Source organism: Panthera leo, chromosome D4 (assembly GCF_018350215.1).
Source record: "Panthera leo isolate Ple1 chromosome D4, P.leo_Ple1_pat1.1, whole genome shotgun sequence".
Classification (NCBI taxonomy): domain Eukaryota; kingdom Metazoa; phylum Chordata; class Mammalia; order Carnivora; family Felidae; genus Panthera; species Panthera leo.
In genome coordinates this window covers 46,188,608-46,196,639 of record NC_056691.1, presented here as the reverse complement: position 1 = coordinate 46,196,639, position 8,032 = coordinate 46,188,608, and the positions used below count along the sequence as shown (strand labels likewise).

General features: G+C 41.7%; 1 long non-coding RNA gene across 5 annotated transcripts in view; it reads right to left on the bottom strand.

The window, feature by feature from the left end:
* Positions 1-4,850: 4,850 nt before the first annotated feature.
* The window catches only part of LOC122205667, a 95,179-nt gene continuing 91,997 nt past the window's right edge, over positions 4,851-8,032 (bottom strand). For 4 of the 5 annotated variants that reach the window (XR_006196183.1, XR_006196185.1, XR_006196186.1 and 1 more), the window contains one exon: positions 5,963-6,230. This is a non-coding gene — a long non-coding RNA (uncharacterized LOC122205667). Of the gene's footprint in view, positions 5,327-5,962; positions 6,231-8,032 lie in introns of those variants that run through there. The other variant, XR_006196184.1, reaches the window with a different exon arrangement.

The following is an 8,032-nucleotide window of genomic DNA, read 5'->3' as shown; positions in this document are numbered from 1 at the left end:
GTGTGTGTGTGTGTGTGTGTGTGTGTGTGTGTGTGTGTGTGTGTATACGCATGCCCACGTGCCACAGCTTGTGTTTCAGGGTAACCATTCTCCCTGTGCTCAAACCCCAGCTCCGCTCTTCTGTTGTGAGGTACGTCAACTAAACCCATTAAGCTTCGATGCTCCCTTTCTGTAAAGTGAGGATTATAATAGTATTTACCTAGTAAGGATATTTTGAAGATAGAAGAGGTAATGTAGTAAATCACTCAATACAGTGCTGGTAAAGAGTAAACACATAATAAATACTGGTTTTTATTATTCTTATTGTATTTATTATTTCATCTACACAGAGGCAATTCTCTTCAGTGTGGACGCAAAATATTTTATATTACTTAGTATCACCTGTAAATGTGGTGACTGCACTGTTTGAACTAAAATTGGGACAAATCCAGAAAATCACACGTACTTATGCAGGAAAGAAACAGAAGCAGTGAAATAAAAACAGTACCAGGTGATTTGAGATGGGGAAATCACTGTGTCCCTAAGTCCTGTGCTATGCTTTTTTAATAAAATTGAGTCCTCAAAGAAAAGTATGCTGGGTCTACACAAGTGAAGTGAAGGACTAATTGGTTTGGGGTTGGATTCTGAATTCGCAAGCAGGTTAGAACAAGCTTTTTCCCCCCTGCATGGGATGCATAAATACAGACACCTGTGCAGTGTACTAGGCTATTGCTGTTAAAGAAAACCTTATCTTCTCTTCCGACAATTTGTCGTGAGGACAATGTCAGGAAGAAAACCTTCCCAGTACCAGGGTGGGAGGGGCCAGCAGACAGAACAAAGTCATGAAACAGACTTATTATCATGTGAAAACCAGAGCTGAAAGGAAGTTTTTGATAGAGCTGGAATCCCTGTTGCCAAGGAAAATGGGCCAGGAGGTCTATGATATCTAAGGTCTTCAGTAATTGTATCTGAGAGCAGACTTGTAACAAATGCTTTCAAGTCGGTTAACTGGATTGCTTTGGAAAATCCCAGCTGAACTCTTAGAATCTCATCTGCCTCATTCCAATTTTGCCAATATTTTAAATGTGTATATAGTATAAGAACCAGGGCTTTCTGAAACCCTGCCATTAAGGTAATACCAGAGGAGGAGACAGAGAGGGGAGCAGGGAAGGTGTGTGGCTGAAGGTTGGTGGCACAAGAAGGCAGCTCCAACAGAGACGGACTATAACAGAATGGCCTTCTATGCTTTTTAAAGGGAATTTCCAGGATAGACACACCTCACAGACAAATCTAAGTATGGCAATACCTTCCTCATTTTCTATAATCCATGCCTCTGTTCTCAAGCATTTATGTGGATAATTGAAAAATGACAGTATATCGGGGACCTGGTGGCTCAGTCAGTTAAGCATCCAACTTTGGCTCAGGTCATGATCTCATGGTTCGTGGGTTCCAGCCCCACGTAAGGCTCTGCGCAAAGAGCTCAGAGCCTGGACCCTGCTTCGGATTCTGTGTCTCCCTCCGTCTCTGCCCCTCCCTGCTTACACTCTATCTCTCTCAAAAATAAATAAACATTGAAAAATTTAAGAAAAATGACAGTATAACACATTTCTTTCCTTGAGTCTCCATTTCCCTAAAGGCAGATGAGCTTCAATACTGAAGACAAATGCTCCATGTGGCAAAGGACAGTCGTGTCTCAGGTAATCCAGTGATCTCATCCTGATAGCCCGGCCCTACCAGTGCCCTTCCCAACAACCCTGAATGGAAGCAACACTCATGCACCCATGGGAATAGAATGGCTCCAAATGGCCTTTTGTTTTCATGCTCCTAATCTTCAGAGTCCTCATGCTCTTCTCTTGACCTTGCTTTGTTTCCAAGGTGAAATATTTATATTCCTACTGTACCTTATTTTGATAGCTGGTTTATGGTGTCTCTCATTATGCTCTTTAAGATGTCGTTACTGATAACCCATTAAGACTTTGTAATGGAGGAAAAAATATCCATCCTGTACTGGGATAAGAACTAGGGCCTAGGGGCGCTTGGGTGGCTCAGTCGGTTAAGCGTCCGACTTCAGCTCGGGTCACGATCTCGAGGTCCGTGAGTTCGAGCCCCACGTCGGGCTCTGGGCTGATGGCTCACAGCCTGGAGCCTGCTTCCGGTTCTGTGTCTCCCTCTCTCTCTGCCCCTCCCCCGTTCATGCTCTGTCTCTCTCTGTCTCAAAAATAAATAAACGTTAAAAAAAAAAAATCTTAAAAAAAAAAAAAAAAGGACTAGGGCCTAAAAGGTAAAAAGCATATGTATGGTCCATTATCTACTCACCATCAAATGCAGACACACCATCCATAATTTATGCCAACATATATAGAGTATATAGAGAGCATAAAACTAGGGCATGAACTATTATTGTTTTGAGAGAGAGAAAGAAAAAAAGAGAGAGTGGGGTAGGGGCAGATGGAGAGGAAGAGAGAGAATCTCAAGTAAGCTCCACGTTCAGCACAGAGCCCAACTCAGGGTTCCATCACATGACCCTGGGATCATGACCTGAGTCAAAATCAAGAGTCAGATGCTTAACCAACTGAGCCACCCAGGTGCCCTAAGGCAGAAATTATTGAAGCCAGGTCCAGGTACCCAGTTCTTCAATATACTGTTCTCTCTACTGTAGTGTATGCTTGAAAATTTCCATCACAAAAAACTGCAAAAATATATATGGGATCCGAGAGACAAACTCAGAAAAGAAAAAAAAAAGTGATCCGAATGATATTCTCTGATGTTAGATTACTGTAGGCAGCATTCCTATGCTTAGGAGACCTCCAGTGTTCCTCTCCGCAACCTTGGGAAGCTCGTGGGAGGAAGAGGGGTGTTTATTTTTAGTGTATGTTACTTTAGTGAGTGCCCAGTTTTCTTGCTGAGGTGGTCCAGGCACGAAATGCTATGTATTTGACTTTTTCAAACTACATGGCGGCAAGGAAATAAAAGTATAAAAGCTTCGGTATCGGACAGACTAGATTCAAACACTCTTAGGGTACAACTTGGGAGCAATTACTAATTTCTCTGACCTTTCATCCCCTACCAAGTAGAGTTAATATCAGTTTCACAAGGTTATTATAGAAAAAGTGCCTACTGATAGGTCTAGCAAATAACAGATTGTCGATGCATTCTCGTTTCCTTCCTACTTGTCATATTTTCAGCTGCCAGTCATATAGCATGTTGAAAAAATTCCAAAGACTTTCTAGATATAACTCGGAAACCTTTTCAGTTCTCCAAAACACCAGCAAAATCTTGGCATATCCAGTCACTGCACATTATTAATAGTAGAGCTATTAATAGACAAGGAACCCACGCCTTTAGATAGACACCAGATTGTGTGGTGTTATTAGAAAGGACAATAAACTCTCAGTTAGGGACATGAATTCTCATCTCCACTCTCTCACTAAGAAGCATTGCCTTTAAAAGGGACACCTAGCCATCTCCTGTCCTTGGAGAAGAAATTTTTCTAAAGCATTTTTGAGCCCCCAACTTTCTAAAACAGAATGATAAGCATAGAAACAGACTAAAATATATATGCCATTAATAATTTGATATGTTACTATACTAAATAGACATCAGTTTGATTGTCCTCAGGTATGAAAACCACCCTTATTAGATTTTGACAAAGTAAAAGCACTATACAAATATGAGGTTTTGACTCTGGATCAAATGGCCTTGGCCAGAGGCCACTGCAAATAGTTCTGTTGTGTGATTATTACTGTTTTTACTATGATGAAAGTGGGATTATGAATTTAATGCAATAAATAGCTGCAAAGTAGCTAAAACTCAGCATAGAGAATAATTAACAGTGTGGGACATCAGCAGGCCCCTGGCCTGGCCCCGTGCTTACCGTGGCCTTGGCAAGTTACAATTGCTTGATTGCTACAATAAAGCATACCCTGTCTTTAAAAGTTGTTAGAAGTTAAATGAGACAATGCTGGTAAAATGTTCCTGGTATTACTAAGTGCCTAAGAATCTATTTTCTTCATGAATTTCCACTTTGGAAATATTATATCAGTACTTTATCAATCAGGTTGATTTTCCGGAGTTAAAATTCAAAATTTTACTTTTCATATTTATGAGTCATTCACTGTTACATGTGTATGTGAGAGAGAGAGACAGAGACACAGAGATTACACATTTATAGGGTTTCAAAAAACAGCAAAATCTTAATTAAATAGCAAGAGGACAGTATTCAGCTGAGCTGAGCAGTCATGAAGGCCACATGGAACTCACAGACAGACTAGAGGGAGTTAAGGAGTGGGTGACTCTCAGTAAGAAACTGCTTCCTTCCATCAAAAGTCACAGATGTCTCTACAGCCCTTGCCACCACAGCCCCGGTCACAGGCAAGTTGTGCACGCACATCAGTCAAGATGATATGCAAATCACCCTTGAACAACAAAGGAGTCACATCTCCAGCATATTCCATATCTGAAGAATTGAAAGCTAAGAAAAGAAAGAGCCTGCACAAGGCATGTAAACACAGTTGAAGGGTCTACATTTGAGATGCTACATTTTGAACAATTGCCGGAGACAGCATTCTCTTCTGTGGAAAATCAAGCTTTCATTCAAGAGAGTGACCCATAAAACCTAGACAGTGCTGGATGTGACCCAGTACTCTGCTACTGACACAGAGCAGCAGGTGACCCAAAACCCAGAGGACAGGAAGAAACCAACACACAAATGGAACCACCCAGACCCAGCCTTCCTCCGACCTCATTTATCATAATCCTAATGGATGGGGACAGAGGACAAGCCGCTGCTGGTGTGTGCTGTTTTTGCTACGTGTGAATTCAAGGCACAAATGAATCTATGTATTTCCACCGTTTAGGCTGAGGTCTTCTCAAAGATGGCCTGCAGTTTTGTTTTTAAAAAAAAAAAAAAAGAAAAAAATCAGGTGAACTGGACTGATAACCATACAACATTTGCAGAGAAACACCCATGACAAACGATGGCCAGACAGCCTAATCCTATCTGAGGGCACCACCTCTGATGTGTACACAACAGGTATTGATTCTGGCCCTGACAGTCTTCAGCCTCTCACCACAAGACAGGATTTGGAAACCTCAGGCAAGCTGGCTGTCTTTCCCTAGGGGCTCAGTATCATGCCGGGGACTCCCAGGGAAGAACAGACCCCAGGGCTTTTACTATTTGAGGACAAAGGGATTATCTTCCTGTCTCCGCTCCAAACTGAAAAAGCAAATCGTCTACCTTTACGTTTCTTCTGGCTCATAAGTCTTCCTCAATGCTTCTCTCATTTTTCTTCTTCCTTTCTCTCCTCACAGTTTCTTTTCCCAGAGCCATTCATCTTGTCCTCACCTCCTATCAACCAGGAAATCATTTAGCTGCTGAGACGGGTGGCCCCAGTTTACTTTGTTTTAAAGATAGACTTACCCCCTAGTGGAATCCCTGCCAGAAAGCCTGCTCCACCGCCGCCCCCACTGCCCCGCCGCCCTCACCTCCTCATCCTTGAGTAAGAAAACCCAGACATTTATTTGGGCCTGCAACTGCCCTTGCCGGAGGAGCCAGAACCTCCCAGACAAGGGAGGAAATGCTGTAGACAATAGCTGAAGCCACTCGGTCCACAGCACTCAACTTTTCAACCACACCCATTGGTGGAATTTGTTACCGGTAAACACGCATTGCTCTAAGCACCATTATTTGTTAGAGATGAAAGGGAAAAATCATCTGCTCCTGAAGTCAGCCCAGCTCTTACAGATGATTCTGGATCTGATACACATGAAAAGTGGATATTTGTGCTTCTCTGAGCCAGAAACTAGACAGGGAAGCCCTTTGCTACCTAAAGATTGCCCTTTTCTCTGTACCTGGAGCCCAGTTGGTCTGCTGAAACTCCAGGATGGGCAATGACTTCAAATCACATTGTAAAGTAATGAGGGCAGGGAACATGAGAAACCTGTGCAACACTGCTTGGAAACCTTATCAAAATCCCCTTTAAGAATTACATGGTGGTTCGAGTTAGCCTTACAAAATTACATTGAACCTAAGTAAAATGATAATAAGAATAGTGAAGAATACGGAAAAAGAACAATGAGAGTACCAGCGATGATCCACATCCTGAGGGCGTCCTTCCTGACTCACCCAGCCCGTCTCCCCATAGGTGAAGCTGCTACCTGACAGAACTTGCAACATCTCTCGGGATCCTCTTCTCTTTCGTGGTATCTCTCAACTTAGTCCAGCAGCCATAGCTCCAACCTCTCTCCAGCAACTGGCAAATAATGAGCAAATCATTCAGTCAATGTATTGCATTCAATGTATTTCAAATACTTTGCAGTTCTGTGTAGGGTCTTCAAAGTCAGCATAACCCTGTTACGTTTCTATCTCTTCCATGGTAAACGCTCTGTCTTTTAATGACGGATTTGATTTTTCCAATAGCCAAGAGGTGTTCATAGCCAGTCCCTCTGGGAAATAAAATTGGTTATCAAGCGAGATAAAATATTTTCTGTTAAAAATAAAGTGTACTCTATTTTTTTTAATGTTTATTTATTTTGAGAGAGTGCAAGTGGGGGAGGGGGCAGAGAGAGGGGGAGAGAGAATCCCAGGCAGGCTCCACACTCAACACAGAGCCCCACGAACCGTGAGATCATGACCTGAACTGAAATCAAGAGTCGTGTGTTCAACCAACTGAGCCACACAGGTGCCCCCAAAATATACTGTAAAATAATGTGTGTGTGTGTGTGTGTGTATGTGTGTGTGTAATAAATTGGCTCTGAAAGATGTTTCCACTGGTAGGTTTAAATATGTTTTATACCAGTAGGTATGAAGTTTCCAAGGGTCACAGCTCTGAAGGACAATTCACATTTGGATATGCACATTATGCTATGTTTGCTTTAAAAGATTGATTATTTTATAGCTACAATTCATAAAGCCTGTGGTCATAAAACACCTCCCTCTATCTTGGCGGCAGACTACACTTGTACAAATAATGTTATCAGGTTCTAACTCAGCGAAGACCACTTCTGGCCCTAAACATGGCTAGACTCCATTCCACTCTCAAGTAGCCAGGACCACAGGATCTATTCCCAAACATGACTTCTAGCTTACACAGGAAAATAAAAAAAGGAAATTTCATGGCAAAGGAACCAATCCTGTAAAAGGATAAGAAGTTACTAAAAAATGGAAACAGCTTCAACCATAGAAAAAAGCTTAATATTGGTTTGGGGGCATTTTTGTCAATTACAAAGGGCTTTTAAAGAGACAGGCAGCAACTTTATCTCGATACCACATCTGCCACTTGCCAAGGTGTGGCATCCATCTCCAATAACCCTGCTTTGTCACCATCCAGCTCCAACGGACTCAACGGTGCCCTTTGTCACTCGCGAGTCTCACTCCTCAAATCTGCTGCTTGCTACTTGAAAAGCTCCTAATCTACAATTTCGTATTCTGTGCCCACAACCTCCACGTTATGTTTACTCATTCTCTTCTTAATTCTCTAAAAAGTGGGATTCTGGTTTCCAGAAATAAAGACTGGACTTGAGATGGATTCAATTCTTGGCTTTTAGTTGTGGCCTCAGAAAATGTCATTAAACTTCCTAAGTCTTTCCAAATAAAAAAGAAACTAGTATAGGCTGTCCTAAATTATTTAATATATATTCCTTAAAAACTGAAAAAAAAAACATGACTATATAAGGCAAGTGTTTATGAGTTTGGTGTATTTTCGTCTGCATATGTTACATACATAAGTTTTATGATGTGGGAACATAGTATAATATTTATTGTTGTGCTGTGTGCTTTGCTTCCCTTTACAAGATTACCAGTAATGCAGCCTCCGCTTATATATGTCTTTGCAGTGACCAAGAGCCACATAATTGTGAAAGTAATCCCTTCTGTTGTGGCTGCTGAAATGCTGGCATTGTATCTGATATTGAGAGGTCCTCCCCATTTTGGTTTTAGATCTTCCTCCCTCTACCTGCATACATTTGCCCTCCTGCGGTCTTCTAGAACAACACATATAAATCTAATCCCTTTGCCATATGACAACCCTAAAATATTGAAAGTGAGCTTTCATAT